Raw genomic sequence first — 16,319 nt, 5'->3', positions numbered from 1 at the left:
GTATATTGCACGACAGCGCGAGTAAAAGACCGGAACCGAGGACGCACTTCAAGAGTGAAAACAACTTGCATAAAGGATTTATGATTACACGTTCTTGCATGACTGCTTAGATTTCCGATTTCTTCAATGTACTCCTACTCACATTGCTTAGCCTTCACACATTTTCAACACTGAGCTGCGGTATCAGTAAACTGCGCCTTCGCGCTGCACTAACAGTTCAAGTGACATTGCGGAGAGCTATCCAAAATATTACTTCCCTCCTCGTGACGTTCTAATCACTGCAGGGAAGCTCCTGTCTCGCACACGGCTTCACATCGCTTTGCGCAAAAGTTCATTTACCTTGATGTTCATTAATCATCGTCTCGCGCTCCACCACATGCATTTCAATCATTGTCACGAGAATGCCGCTCTTTGGTAACTCATTGTCGGTATTATGGGAAATGCTTCGTCGCGAGAGGCATAAAGGCAGTGCGCATATGAAGGCGTAGGTGATCAGTCTGGGTCTAACCACAAGAGGTTCCTTTCTCCGCACATCTGTCTAGCGTACATGCGAGACGTGCCGCGTTCTGACTGATCGCTCTCGAGCTCTATAGAGAGGTTTCGCGGTGCGGTTTAAGTTCGGCTCGTTCATTCAGAGCACTGTGCTCATGAGAGCGCTCTGAAGGGCTCTCACCTTCCACAGGGAGTGTGACCGAGATTTGAAAGAAACTCGATGACGTATGGCTACACCGATTGCTCTCGGAGCAGCTGGCACATTCGACTTGGGCAGGTTTTTTCTGGCTCCCATATCGAGAGGCATCTGCAAATATAGTCCGCATAAAAGGAAACACCTGTTGTGTTCCATCAAATGCCTTCTTCGAATGTGAGACGCAGAGCGCCACGCATACGCCCGTGTTAGTTCACCGCATCAATTGCAGTATAACCTCAGAGATTCATGCACATCCCAGTTTGCTTGATTCACGTTTTCATCCAACTGTTACAAGAAGCTCGCACAAGCATGGTTGAATCGGCTACTGGTCATCAATGCAAAATATGCTATCTTAAAATGTGATAATCTATTACTACTATTGCGGAGTTCTCCTCGTATCAAATGTTGAATAATTAGCGCGCTTTGTGTCTTCTTCCAACTAGTTATAGAAGAGACATTTTTCACTCATAAACACCATTTTTGCTAAATAGGAAGCAAATATTGTTCATCATTTACCAGTGACAAATAACGCGCAATGACATAGCACTTAGTTGTGTTTCCGCTAATCGTTAAGCGATACCTTACTTCTTGTTTTACTCGACATTGTTGGAGATATATTTAATACGGAGTGTCTGCTGCAGTCATTCACGCAGGCCTACATAAGACAAGTACTACGGAACAAGATCAGTGGATACCTTGCCATTTCTTCAAATTTACAATCCGATTACGTTGTTGACAAACGAGAGTAATCATGAAAAATTTCTGTCAAATTCCTTGTATTTATCAATGCGGCACAAATGTATGGTATATGAAACCGATTCCGCATATGCCTCATATACAAAGGCGAATAGGGAAACGGGAATCACAGACTGAGTCGAGAGCGACGTACCGTGAGGAGCATTAGTAGCACCTGGCGGCTTAACGTAGAGAGCAAGTTCGGAGGTGCCACGCGCAGAGCTCGTTTATTCAGGAGGGTGCCACTGCCAGGAAAACGACAAACATTCAAGTAGAAAGAGTACGTCCGACGGCGATGAGTGCTGATGGCAAGGCAATGCAGCTTTTCTTCATTAGTAGTGCTCGAGGTGGTTTGACCACGCGTGCGTGGCGTCAGCCACTTCTCTTTCCGGGCACACAGAAATGTGCATAAACTGATGCCTATGTCACAAGCAATGATTACAAATTGATATGGTCACTTATATTTCTAAAGTTCTTAGCCTGTACTCATAAAAATTAGTTACGCTAGCAAAGTTCGTAAGACAAAATTTCAGGCGATGATGCTGCCTTACATAATAATAGCGAATGTAGCCGGCCAATGACAAAAATCCCTTGTGAGTAAGAATCTTTGTGAATTCGGTCTCACGTGTTTATCAATGAAATAGAGTAATAAAAAAAAACTAACGCGAGGCATGTCATAAAGTACACTTCACATCACGGATGAATTGTACTGTCCAGGCACATAATTTTCAGGAAGTGTATTGAGAATTGACAACTCGAAGAAAGTGACCACAAAATGATTCCATAGAACCTGAGCAAGATTGCAATTAACTGCAAAATATGGCAAAGATTTAAGAGAGAAAGTCACAAAAGTGTACTCTACAACTTTCTTTCGACCTAAAGTGCGATCGCGAATCGTTCTCGCAGAGATATGTTTTCCGTTCTTTTTTAAAGGTCCTTGCAGTGCTGGTCATTTATTTTTTTCAGGCTTGCGATGCATGGTTTGAAAAAAAAAAGCTGCCCCACAAAGGCAATTCGGCGGATGATGCAGGGTTCCTCTGCGACTTTGTTGCGTTCGCACTTTTCGTATTTTTGTGCACGTGCTCTTCGAGACTCATTCATTATCAAGTTTTTCGTGGAACATTGTGTCTTGCAGCTTAGAACATTGCCGATTTCACCTGTCCGATAAAAGAAGCAGGATAATTTTCTTAGTCTACTATGGTTGCTTTGAACTGCCATCTCGCTATATTGAAGAAGCTGCTCATCTTTGTCTTACCTTGCACATCTCAGTCACTGAGTATTAATGTGTCCGGGTGCACTTCTAACCGTCGTCTGTCCGTGAAGCTCATGCACTCATAGAATTTTAGTCACTGTCAGTACGATGTAAAAAAAAAAAGACATATACTCCGCAACCCCGAGTCAATCAATCCGGTAGGCAATGCGATTTACCCCTTCACGTGACCCATCAACGCCTGTCGTACACATCCGAGTCAAAATTTGCGTAAGAAGTGCTCAGATTGGTCTTCACCTGGCCACCCTGTGAACTGCTAAATAAGTGCTCTGTAACGAAGGTTTATTGGACAGTTCGTATGGTGCTGCCTTCACGTACTACGTGACAGCTACGGGTATGTTCTACAGGCGCTGCCATGGACAAGAGTTGCACTGGCTGACACTCAAATCACATCATTAGATATTGTGCTCATACACATATATACCCAAGTAGATGGACAGGAAAAGAGCCGTGGTCGTATCTCAATTTCTGTATTACTTTATTTTTGTTTCCGACGCTTAGAGCGTAGCATTCAAGGAGCTATGGTTCAAATTGTCATGATGTTAAAGTAATACAGCGGTAGCCACCCCATAACTACAAACTCGGATGTCCTCCGTAGAAATTTGCAAAGATTTCTTTGTCTAAATTCTCACAGTGTTCAATATATTGTTCCGTGTGATGATGTACCATACGATGTGAACTTACTGATAGGCCTGCATTCGTACGAATGACCAAAATGCCGAAAGAACAATTTCTTCGAGATGGAATTTCGCTCAAATTACTCATGTAGAGGATAGTTACGATCAAGGAGAATGTCAGAAGGATTGCTATTTAATTTTGATTAGGTACTTAACATCTCTTTTCTAGTTTTTGTGATGATGGTAGATGTTGCTTTGTGTGACGTTTGCTTTGTATGTACTTCTCGTATGCCTGTGATCGATTACGACCACCTGTTGATCATATTATACTAAACAGTTCATCCACATACCTGATTCCATTCATTGCAATAGATACCATTAAGGGAAAGCAGGACTGGCGTAGTGGTAATGTAGCGAGTTTGGGATCTGTAGGCCAGGCGATCGATTCCTCGTGGTGACTTCTTCCTCTATATTTTTGCGCTAAAACACTCTCTGATGTTTCTGTATTGAAGAATAGATACGGTAGCCACAGGCACCTGTATTTCTCGCTCTATATCTGCTTTTCGCACCAGTACACGGCGCCTTCAAGTATGCCGCGCCTGCGCAACATCTCAGCATCCAGAGCGCTACACTTGGCTCATAATCCGGCATGGAACTGGATGCTGGGTTTTGCTAGGGGTGTGTGTATGTGTGTGTGTGTGTGTGTGTGCGTGCGTGCGTGCGTGCGTGCGTGCGTGCGTGCGTGCGTGCGTGCGTGCGTGCGTGCGTGCGTGCGTGCGTGCGTGCGTGCGTGCGTGCATGCGTGCGTGCGTGCGTGCGTGCGTGCGTGCGTGCGTGCGCGCGCGCGCGCGCGCGCGCGTGTACATTTCTGCGATGCTGAGCGGAATCGAAATACCGTAGCCTGGGTTACTCAAGGATCGCAGCCGAATGCTTTAGGAAGTGGCGCCGGAAATTCACTCGGCATCTGTTGCTTTTCAATGAACGTCTTACACGCCAACGAACTGCCAAGCTGCGCAATGACTGCACTGGATATCTGCCGCTCTTCGATAAATCGTTCGCCATCTTGTGCCACTCAGTATGGGCTACTGGATGTGCGGCCAGAGTATGGTCATTTTCGACGATTCTCGGCGTTCGGACGCCCCGGCGCTACATGAATTTCTTCTCGGAGGCTGCGCACGCAATTTGTGGCAGTGCCACTAGAGGGCGCATGCATGCCGCGCGCATGATTAGTTTCGGCCGTGGTAGTTTCATGTGTTGTTACATTCCGTCAGTACTAATATCATTAACACGATCATTCATCGTCAGATATACATCTTTTCTGCATACCTGTGTTTATGTTGCATTATCAACAGTACCCACCCCGGATGTAATACCCCTAGCAAATGGGTCTTTAAGGAAATAAAACTGAACTGAATTGAAATGGTTTCTGTCGAATTTTTGTTCGATGTTGACCGTTTGGACTCGCGCCGCTTTTCGAAAGAAAAGATTTGGGTGCGTGGGAACGAGTTGTCCATGCCCAGCGCTCCCTAAACTCACTCCTGAGAGGGAGAGAGACAAAAGGCGAGGAAAGACAGGGAGGCTAGTGAGTGCAAGTAACGACTGGCTACCCTGGGCTGGGGAAAGGGTTAAAGTGAATAAAAGGTGAAAGAACATTTTTTCTCACTCCTGAATGTTTTATGTTAGGCTGTCTTAGACGCTCGTCTCTAGGAGCTTGTGACGAGAAGACTGCGAAATGTGCCCGACATTATTTTGTGTGGACATGATTACTCATGCGTACGGCGCGTCTAAATGCAAGTACGCGTATTGAAGAACGTTTATGTAGTAGTGCGTTGTACTATATATTATAGTCACGTGCCATGTCCGTGTCTCTTTCCCTGTATCTGCCATTTACCCTTACTCCAGTGAGGAGTAGCAGGCTAAAAACGCACTCTCCAGGCCGAACTCTTCTCCTTTCTCTTCATTATTATCTCTCCCTCTATCCATCTTCGATAATACTTACTTGAGTTGCGGTTCCTTACTTGCTGGCGCTCTTAGCAAATATTCACTAAAATACTAAACGTTCTTTGGGAATAACGTTGAACTCACAAAGCGAATAACTGAAGAGCAGCTATGAGGTATTTCGAACAATGACGAACTGAAGTGTAGTCACAACTTCAAATACCAAACGTCATTAGAGGTACATTTGCAGTAGTTTTCTCACCTATAGAATTATCAAGAACTTTTGTGATCGACGGAGTTTATGACCGACGCGACCGCGTCTCGAACCGACGGGGCAGACGTACTCATTTTCATGCTTCGTCAATAAATTCTTTCATGCAGTAAGGGGATTCCTCGACCGCGGATTCTGGTAATGCAATATCTAAGGCACGCACGCAGCCGACATGCAATTAGCATCTCTGCGGATTCGGAAAGAGCGCGGAATAGCCTCTGGTTCTAAGTTATTGGGACCTCGCTTCCTAATAAAGGGATCTGGCCGCATGAGACGCGGAATGTTTGATGCGCGAAATTCTCCAATGTTTTGCCTGACTTGAGTTAGTGCAGGTGCACTCTCGGTAGAAATTAGGTTCTAGGACGAACGTCCACAACTTTGTTGTGAATAAAAGCAGCAAAAGAAAGAGAAGCGTTAGAGTGCGTGCCAAATGCTTCAGCAGAGTCATCAGCGTCATTTTTATCCATACGGCCCAGTGCTAGTAAAAGTAACTGCGAAGAGAGTTCTCTAGCGCAGCTCCTTTACGGATTGATATTAGAACGGTGGCGCCGTTTTGTCAGAGAAAACACAAGCCCCGATTGTTTGTGCAGATTGCGAGTATGAGTGAGAATCACAACAAAGTCTTGCTTTGTGCCAGTAACATTGAAGATGTCTTTCAGTAATTCACACTCTATGGAAATTTACGTTTTTTCAGTTATATTTAGATACATACTGCAAGCTGAAAGTGCTTTCTTTTTCTCAGTTTCTTTGTTTTTTCGCACAACTACCTATTAGAAACGTGGGAGGCCATGTTCGCCCTCGGGGACCTAGAAGACCAATGACAAATCATTGCCAGGGCCAAGAGGGCACTCGAAGCCAGAGGGTTCCTCGACTAAGGAGCCTTCCCACCTTAGGGTGTACTGGGCCTCGCTCGGGGCACTGTATCGAACAATAAACATTTCTTTCTCTCTCTCCACACTACCTTTAAATGCAGTTGAAAATCGCCGAAAATATATCGTGTATCTAGACGCGTTCATGGCCGCATGCGTACGGGAGACTCCGAAACCATGATGTTAGAGCCATTGAGAAATACGATGTCGTGCCGCCTGCCGCGGCTGGAAAAACCCGTAAATCGCGGATAATTCAAGCATGTCTTCAGCGGCTAAGGATCGTCTGGGCTGGAATTCTTCGACCTAAAGTGCCCTCAAAGCCTGCAGGGTTATCTGACTGAGCTAGCTTGGATGCGTGGTTGCCACATTCAGAAGTTAGAATCCTCGCGTGTTTTTCTTTTTTTTTTTGAAGGCGGGAAACACGAACTCACCTCCCCCAGTACACTACAGCTCCAGGCTTGGAGTGGCATCTGACACCGGCAAAAACGCCGAGAGCAAGTAGGGCTATACTGACCCAGGTACAACCAAATTAGGAAGGCCCACTAAGCTTCAACAAGACACTCCCTCACCTGAACAGGCATTGGCCTCCCTGGTGCAGTATTCGGCCGCTCCCTCCCGAATGGCTCACTCAATTACCCAATGGCCCCCAGTCCCCTGCAGCTCTAGAGCACTTGACCAAGGTGGCGGTCAGACCTGTAATGCAGCAGAGGTTCTAAGGATCTCTGAACCCGGACAGCCGCCAATGGAAACTGACCCTTGCAACATTTAACACCCGAACTCTTTCGAGTCTAGCTAGCCTAGCGGCCTGATAGGAACTATCAGGCATTGGTTGGGATATCATTTGCCTTAATGAGGTTAGAAGAACTGGTGAAGCTTATACAGTGCTGACTAATTGTTACATCCTCTGCTAAAGAGGACCAGATAAGAAGCAGTTCGCAGTAGGATTCCTAATCCATAAGGAGATAGCGGGCTTCATTGACGAATTCTACAGCATTAACGATAGGGTAGCACTAGTCGTATTAAAGCTAAATAGGAGGTATAGAATAAAGGTAGTACAAACCTACGCTCTAACCTTCCGTCACGATGATGGATAAATTGAACAGTTTTATGAAGATGTCGAATTAGCGATGCGAACAGACCAAGCTCAGTATACTGTAGTCATGGACGACTTCAATTCAAAAGTGGAGAAAAAGCAGGCTGAAGAACAAGCAATTGGCAACCACGGCATGGATTGTAGGAACACTCGAGGAGAGATTTTCGTAGAATTCGTGGAAAAGAATAAGCTTCGAATAATGAACACCTTCTTCCGGAAGCGTTGGAACAAAAAGTGGACCTGGAAATGCCCTGATGGTGAACCAAGAAATGAAATTGATTTCATACTTTCTGCCGATCCCAGCATAGTGAAAAATGTATAAGTGTTAGGTTGGGTTAGGCTAGGTTAGATTAGGTTAGGTTAGGTTGTAGGATAGTGATTATAGGATAGTGAGGGCTAGGATTCATGTCGATTTGAAGAGAGAAAGGGTAAAATTGGCCAAGAACAACCAGGCTTACCTAGACGCAGTGGGGTAAAAGCAGAGCGATTCAGGTTGACACTTTCAAACAAATTTGCAGCCTTAGAACGGAGAGATGAAGATGATATAGAGGGCAATTAGTGAAACCGTAACTAGGCTTGCTTCAGAAGCAGCAATTGAAGGGGGATGTAAGGCCCCAAGGCCACCGGTAGGTAAGCTCTCCCAAGTAACAAAGTACCTAATAAACAAATGACAAAGAATGAAAGTGTCAAACTCAAGAGATCGGATATAATTCGCGGAACTGTCAAAACTAATCAACAAGCAGAAAAAAGGGGATATTCTAAATTATAACGTGAGAAAGCCTGAGGAAGCAGTAAAAAATTAATGCAGCCTGAAAACAGTGAGAAAGAAACTAGACATCGGAAAAACCAAGATGCATCCACTGAAAGATAGACAGGGTAATATAATCAGCAATATCGAAGATATAATAAAAGCAGTGGAAGACTTCAAAGCAGCCACGATACCTCCATTCAAAGTAGTAATGAACAGGTTAGAGAGGCTCCTTCTATAACTAGCGATGAAGTTAGAAGGGCCTTATAAGACACGAAACGGGGAAAAGTGGCACGAGAAGATGGACTACCAGTATATTTAATTAAAGACGGTGGAGGCATAATGCTTGAAAAACTAGCGGCCCTTTATACCAACTGCATGTCTGCTTAGACTGCCCCAGAATTGAGGAAGAATGCCAACAGCATAATAATCCAGAAAAAATGGGACGTTAAAGAATTGAAAGACTATAGGCCCATTAGCTTACTTCCAATATTATGTAAAATGTTTACCAAGATTATCTCTAATAGAATAAGAGCCACATTGGACTTTATACAACCAAGGGAACAGGCAGGTTTCAGGAAGCGATACTCTAAAATGGATCACATCCATGTCATCAATCAGGTAATCGAGAAATCTGCAGCGTTCAATCAGCCTCTCTATCTGTCTTTCATAGATTACGAAAAGGCATTTGATTCAGTTGGGATGCCAGCTGTCATACAGGCATTACGTAAGCAAGGAGTACAGGAAGCTTACCTAAATATCTTGGAAAATATACACAGAGATGCCACAGCTAGCTTAATTCTCCAGAAGAAAAGTAAGATACCTATAAAGAAAGGGGTCAGACAAGGAGACAAGATCTCCTTTGCCTTCCCAAAATTGGAAGGCACAGGGGTAAGGAACAACGGCGAATATCTCAGCAACCTTAGGTTCGCAGATGACATTGTCCTGTTAAGCAACACTGGAAACGTGTTACAACAAGTGACTGAGGACCTTAAAAGAAAGAGTGTAAGAGCGGGATTGGAAGGTGAATAGGCCGAATACAAAGATAATCATGAATAGCGGGGCCAGCAAACAATAGTTCAGGATCGCCAATCAGCCTCTAGAGTCTGTGAAGGACTACGTTTACCTAGGTCAATTAATGACAGAGAGTCCCTGATCATGAGAAGGAAATTAATAGAAGAATAAAAATGAGTTGGATAGCATACAGCAGACATTGTGAGCTTCTGACTGGAAGGGTACCATTATCATTGAAAGGAAGGTGTACAACCAGTGCATTTTACCAGTGCTGACATATGGGGCAGAGACTTCGAGACTGACAAAGAAGCTTGAGAACAAGTGAAGGACCGCGCAAAGATTGATGGAACGAAGATTGCTAGACATAACGTTAAGAGACAGAAAGAGAGCAGTTTGGATCAGAGAGCAAACGGGTATAGACGATATTCTAATTGACATCGATGGAAAAAAATGGAGCTGGCAGGTCATGTAATGCGTAGGTTAGATAACCGGTGCACCATTAGAGTTACAGAATGGGTAGGGAAGCGTAGTCGAGGACGGCAGAAGACTAGGTGGGGTGATGCAATTAAGAAATTCGCAGGCGCTAGTTGGAATCGGTTGGCGCAGGGCAGGGGTAATTGGAGATCGCAGGGATAGGCCTGCGTCCTGCAGCGGACATAAAATAGACTGATGATCATGATGATGACTGCCACACTATGAACCGCTTCCTTAATGTGCCGTACCGAGTGGCACAGGAGTTCATGCTGGACAAGTGCCGTGGAGCACCTGTCCAAACAGTGGGTTTTGCAAATGTACGACAAACGTGCTCCAACGAACGAGCTCGGTCGTTTGGTTCAAGTGATAAAGCCTTTTCGACAAATGGGTACATAGCAAAGGGCACAGCACTACTTTTTCTTTATTTATTCCAAAAGTTGGTGCAGTGGTAGCATTACGGTGTGACTGGTGGTTGTGAGTGTTCTGTTTTTCTTGTCCCAGGAAACTCGTTAAAATAAAAAGAAAACACTATGATTTAAAGCAAATGTAGTGCGTTACAAGACTTCATCAACGTTTCCGACAACCATTAAGCCACAAGACTTGCACTTCGCCTCACCATGTCTGCTAGTGCAACTGCTGTAATGAAATCGGCAGTCATTACTGCATGCGCATCACGAATTATCAGGGGATGCGGCAGCTTGTCCTGACATCACGGTGTCTGCAATTCCAAAACTTGCCTGCAGGCGTGCCATGATCTCGTACTGAACTAGTCTTGCACGTACTCAAACTGAGGAGACCGGAGCAGGGAACTATGCATTGTCTAATTGCAAACAAGGCATTGCACTCCCTGGAATAGCTAACAAAGTAATGTCAAATCAAGAACATGTTATGCTGAAAGGCTTCCGTCAGTTACGCGAAACGTAATGTAGTTCTGTGGGCATTCCAAACTGCAAACAAATGGCGCCGGAATCTCGTCTGCATCCTACCCAGCCGTGAAGCAGGCAATAATGAAATAGATATCTTTTTCTGAGAGAACAGACACGTGTGAGGCTCGACAAAGCAGGTATGCGGAGTCACAGTGTGCAACGATGCCGACTGGCTCAACTAATTCATCCTTTGGGAGCCTGTATGCACCTCGTACATAGGCTCCACTTGGGAACGCGGTTTCAGTGCATGTGCCTGTGCGCGTATCTTCTTGTGTTTTACACACTTTCACAATTGTTTCATTAACATCTTGCGTATTTTTCTCAAGTTACCTGTGACTTCTTTCCAGGTAACACTGAGATTCACATCAACCTGCGGAAGAATTTAAAAAGAAACTAAACAGCCGCGTTGGCATGCACCTTCTGTAAAGCACGCTACCGCTATTTAAATCGCATAGAAATGCACTACAACGATTCCCCTTTACGTCTTTCGTAATGACTGTAAGCTATTTGGCAGTCCTGGAAACCTGTGCCTCTCGGTACTGCAATCGCTTTTGACTTCCAAATATCTTTTGGATCTCGGTGACAAGCGTTTCTCCTCTAGTCAACGACCATTTGCTTTAAGCTCCGTTCAGACTTAGTAAACAGATGGAGACTAATGTTCTTTGGAGTGTGCCGCAGTGCCTTGAAAGAAGGATTGCAGATTGACTCTTTACTCACTAGGTCATGCAGCTGTAAAGCGTTTTCTCAGGGAGAACGCAGACGGGCGGCTTCAGCTTCATCCTTGAGCAAAACAAAGAGAAATTGCACGCTGTTGTGTTTGTACATTACCGCGCGTTTTTTTTTTTATGCAGTACTCCGTAGCGAGTGTTTTCTCACCCCTTGCACTTCATGTTCCTGGGTTTACCGAACTTGTTTTCCTACAGACTTCTGCGTTTCCGTAAGCATGTGCATGCTGCTTTCCCGCAATTTCCGCGAACCATGCACAGAAATCTAGGCGAGCCTTGCCAGATAATATGAACTGCAGGTTTGGCATATGTCGAACCTGCAGTGCTTTGACGCTAGTTTTCAAAGTTCGTTAGCAGTCGCTCTGCATTAAACTTCGGATCTTTGATTGTACGGTAAGGTAAAATGATTGCTTGTAAACGACAAACAGTTTTGAGAGTGGGAAAGATTCGCCCTTGTTATTAGGTCCAGTTGCAAAGAAACAGCGTAAATAAGACGCGGATTGAGGAACGACACCATCACAGATGTGGTACCTTCAACAAAGGGTTTTATTGCATTTACGCGAACATTTGTTAAATAGGCGCATGCGTCGTCTCCTTCCTCAGTCGCAGGCTTACTTGCGCCATTTACTTGAAATTATAGAAGTTTTCTTTTCGCTTTGCTACATATTTAGAAAATTGTTTGTATAGTGTTAGCGCCTTTTAATCTGCTCCATGGTTCAGGGTTTACATATTTTAGTTATCTATTTATTTAATGATACCTTACAGGCCTCAAATTGAGGCATTTAGTAAGGGGCCAGTAGAGAGAACGTGCATAGAATATATGGCATACATAAAACAGTAGCCGTTTACGTAACACAACCGTGACTACGACCAAGGTGGAAAAGCCTTAATTCACGGAGCACTAGTAAAAAAAGATAGCATCGTTCATTGTGATGACCCTCATTTCTATGTGGACTGTTTGCCTCGAGATGGATGACCATATTCTGAATGAAATTATCCTAATTGGACATTTCTCTCACTAATTGACAGTTATAAAGAAGATAAATAACTGCTCTCTTGCAACCAGAAAACGATTCCAGCCGACACGTTGCTGTTGTAACAGTGCAAGGTAGTACGCAAAATGCACGAAGATAACGAAGCACATACAAACGCACTTTATTGCATCCGGGAAGTAGAAAGAGCAGCGCAGACTGTACAAATATTTTACTCTAGTAAAAAAAAAAAAAAAGAAATAGGGGACAAACACTGGCTTTTTCAAATAACGGGCTACCTTTTAGAGTGGAATTCCTCGTGTACACAGGTATACGCCATTTTACGGTAGGAATACTTGAGGTGAAGCTATTGTAAATCAGATAACTACTATGAAAGGCCGATTAATTCTATGGGTATTACAGGTTGAACAAAAGTGGGATCTAACTTACGTGCTGTAGAGAGATAATATGCATTTTTTGTAAGTACCTGCAGGCGTTATACATGTTAGCTTACAGTGCAAGAAAGCCTACAATGCAGACGACGATAACGACACATAAAGCGCACTTTGTTGTCGTCCTTTATGTTTTCGTCTGTTTTGCGCTGAAGGCTTGCACATACAACTCCCATCAACGCTAGAAAAAGCCCGTAACTATAACGGAGCACAATTGCTTCCCGATGCCTTTTATATGACAACAATCCTTTTCAAAATATTGCAGTGAAGGCCGCAGATGAATTAAGCGAGCTGTAAAGTGAAGTGGGCCGCAAGCAGCATGACCATTATCAGCAAAAAAAATAACTTTGGGGTTTTGCATCTCAAAACCTCATTGTGATTAAGAAGTATGCCGTAGTGACAAGCTCTCGATAAATTGCACGGTACACGAACGTTTTCTTGCATCTATCCTGTCCCTTGTAATTGGGACGCTACGGACAGTATTGAACGCGCAACCCCGTGATCACACCTCTGAACACCTAACCTCGCGCACCTCTGCGAAGTCACAGTGACTTCAATATGAACGGGCTCTCGTGATCGCGTTAGTCTGCTATACCAACAGTTGTACTTGATGCAGGACGTTCGCAGCTGAAAAGACACTTTGTTTTTGCGTATCCACGATCTTGCACAGGCATCACGAAGCGCGCAGGCCTGCGAATGATCGCATAGCAACAGACTTAATAATATACAAACGGTAATGACGTGTTAATCTATAAGGCTTTACTGCTGCCTCATCTGGGGTCAGCATAGCTAATCTAGTGATTTTTTACTCCTTTCCACACTTGAGCATTGACTCAGAAAGAAAATAAATGAGCGCTCAGCTAAAAAGCAATTTGCAAACTAATTGAGAGGAACATTTTAAGTTTGAACACTCACCCGAAGCGAACCCGCACCGGTGCACATGTCTCTGGAAACTGGAAGCTCTAGATAGCGGCGTTTTTAAAATAGTTCTAAATTGGTGAACCATTAAAATCGATGTTAGGTAAATGACCCAGTAAGAGAAACTTAGAAAAAAAAACTGAGCATGTGATCAAAACGTTCGTGCGGAAGTCAAGCGTCATTAAGAACACAAATAACGCAGCCGCACAGATATGAGTTCTCGAGAGAGTTCGCTGTTAGAGTAAGTAGCCTGAAAACCACCGAGGCAATCCGGCTATTCCAAATTTTTCCCCTGGCTTCGTCAAAAACTCAGTGTTAAAATGTTGACGCTTTACTTGCTTTCGTGATCAGTTTAATAAAATGTATACATTGCTCTAGTTTTTACTGCTCCATGCAGCGAAATCTATTACTACATAGAAAAAACAGACACTAACTTCCAACGTCCTTGTGGGCGCGACAGGAGGTCGGTATTATATCCAGTGCCACTCAGCAGAACACCGGTGTAGGGGATAGCGTGCATGAGAGCAAGCAGCGGTGAGAATATAATCGACCACATGCGTCACCCAACAGTAGAAGTTGAAATAAAAGGAACTAATGTTCCACAATTCTTGAGTAGCTGACAGCCTCCATGAGAAGACGTCAGATTTAATTAAATTCAGTTTTTACTTTCTTTCTACATCAAAGAAAAATACACAAAATCTAATAATGAAGAGACAATGAATCCAAGGAAAGCATAGGAAAAATCATGTTGTTTTAACTGAAATGTAGAAATGATAAAGTAAAAGGAAATTTATTTGAACAAAGAAAGAGCACCGACAGCCTCCTCATTATGCGTAAGATGCTTTACCGTTGAGCTACGGTGATGGCTTCGCCCATATTCCCATTGTTGTGCGCCTAGATATGTATGTACATTTAAAAAAAATCAAAGATTACGATACTCCCTAATGCGAAAATTGAGCGCAGCTCTATACGTGTTTTCATCTCGCGATATATTGCGGCAAAGAATCTGAAAGATACATGTGGCAGAGCCAGCAATCTTCGACAATCTCATCTGCGGTTCAAGCGCGTCGGCTTTTAAACACGAATCGTCGAAGGTTCCAGCGTAATCGCAGGTGCCGCTTCGCTTCCAAAAATGACTATACATTTAGCGTCGTGCATACAAACAGATTACGAAACAAACAATTGAAATAAGCGCAAGCTAGACGAAACAAAGCTAATCAAACAAGCGCTAGCGAGAGCTGACGCGAGCACACGATAGTACGAAACGAGTGGTCTGGCTGAGACCACATACGAGTACGAATAGAGAGGTCGGGCGAATCCGCATGACACCAGTTTCCCGAGCGCAGGTCACTAAAGCGGCCGCTCTGACTGGTCTCCGCCGTGCACCGCTCGCGTCTTTCATCTCCCGCTCCGCGTTCGCTCGGTTACGCCGGGAATGCCGACGCTCACTGCAGGAACGAGCGCTTAAGAGCTACGCTCTAAAGACCTCCGCGGAGAGTGTTTGCGAGCTTCACTCATGGTTATGGTGATGGATGTGGCACGTACTTTTGACCGATGGCATAACGCAGCACGTATACTTTAGGCGTAAGCCACTGGCAATGGACCATTGTTTGGTACTTCAAGCCATCGAACGAAGGATATGGGTTTGGCTTCCACCAGCAGCAAGTTACTTTTTTTCGTTGATCTTATATTTACCTTTACCACGACTTTTGTATTTCTACATGTCAATTAAAACGTGAAATAATTTCAACTATGATTTTCTTGGCTTGAATGTTTGTTGCTTTTACATGGTTATGACTAAAAAAAATTGGGACCCTCGGTTCCATTCGCCCCCTTCTCATTGATAGCCTCCATGGAGATGTTTCTTCTGATGAAAAGGAGAAGCACAGATAAAAGAACATTGAGATAAACAGTTCATCGAAAGAAAGCTTTTTCGGTAGTTACCTTTTGCGCCAGTGTGAGAAGCCATGCTCTGCCACGCTGAATTGTGGGCTGAATACCAGATAAGGCATAGAGGCTCTATACCCGCCATCAAAAGTGAGCGCGACGGTAATATCAGTAAAAATTCTTTATGATTACCGCGAGCGAGAGTTAAACATTTCCCTATAAAAATCGGGTGCTCTAGTCTACAGTCAGTGACCGTAGTTAACGAGATCTCAATCATCGGGAAGTGCAGGTGTCATTACGCACCTGCTGTGCAGCGCCTAAAATATTACAATGTGCAACTTGAATGAAACGCAGCAATCCCTACTGTGGCATTTACGTCCTCTGCTGGAAGACGCAGGTGGCCTAACGGAATAAGCAATGTCTAGCGTCATATTGTCGAAAACAATATTCCGCCTTGTATAGAAGGTTGAGTGCAGTTTATTCGCAAGTCACCTGCGACCCTAATTTGCGTTTTATTCTTTTCACTTCATCGGTTGTGCACTATTCCTATTCCTTGCTGATTCTTTTTCTTCTATCCGATCTCTTTTTTTCTTATATATTTATGCAAGAAATCCTATGAAATCTTTTATTATTATTGGACATGCCGTGACCTTCGCAATTTCCAATTGCCGTTATTATTACATTACATCGTATGTTGCCGTCACAGTGCGCAATCACTCGCTC

This window comes from Dermacentor andersoni, chromosome 5, assembly GCF_023375885.2.
Source record: "Dermacentor andersoni chromosome 5, qqDerAnde1_hic_scaffold, whole genome shotgun sequence".
Classification (NCBI taxonomy): domain Eukaryota; kingdom Metazoa; phylum Arthropoda; class Arachnida; order Ixodida; family Ixodidae; genus Dermacentor; species Dermacentor andersoni.
The sequence above is the reverse complement of the archived record's forward strand: the minus strand, read 5'-3'. Positions refer to the sequence as shown.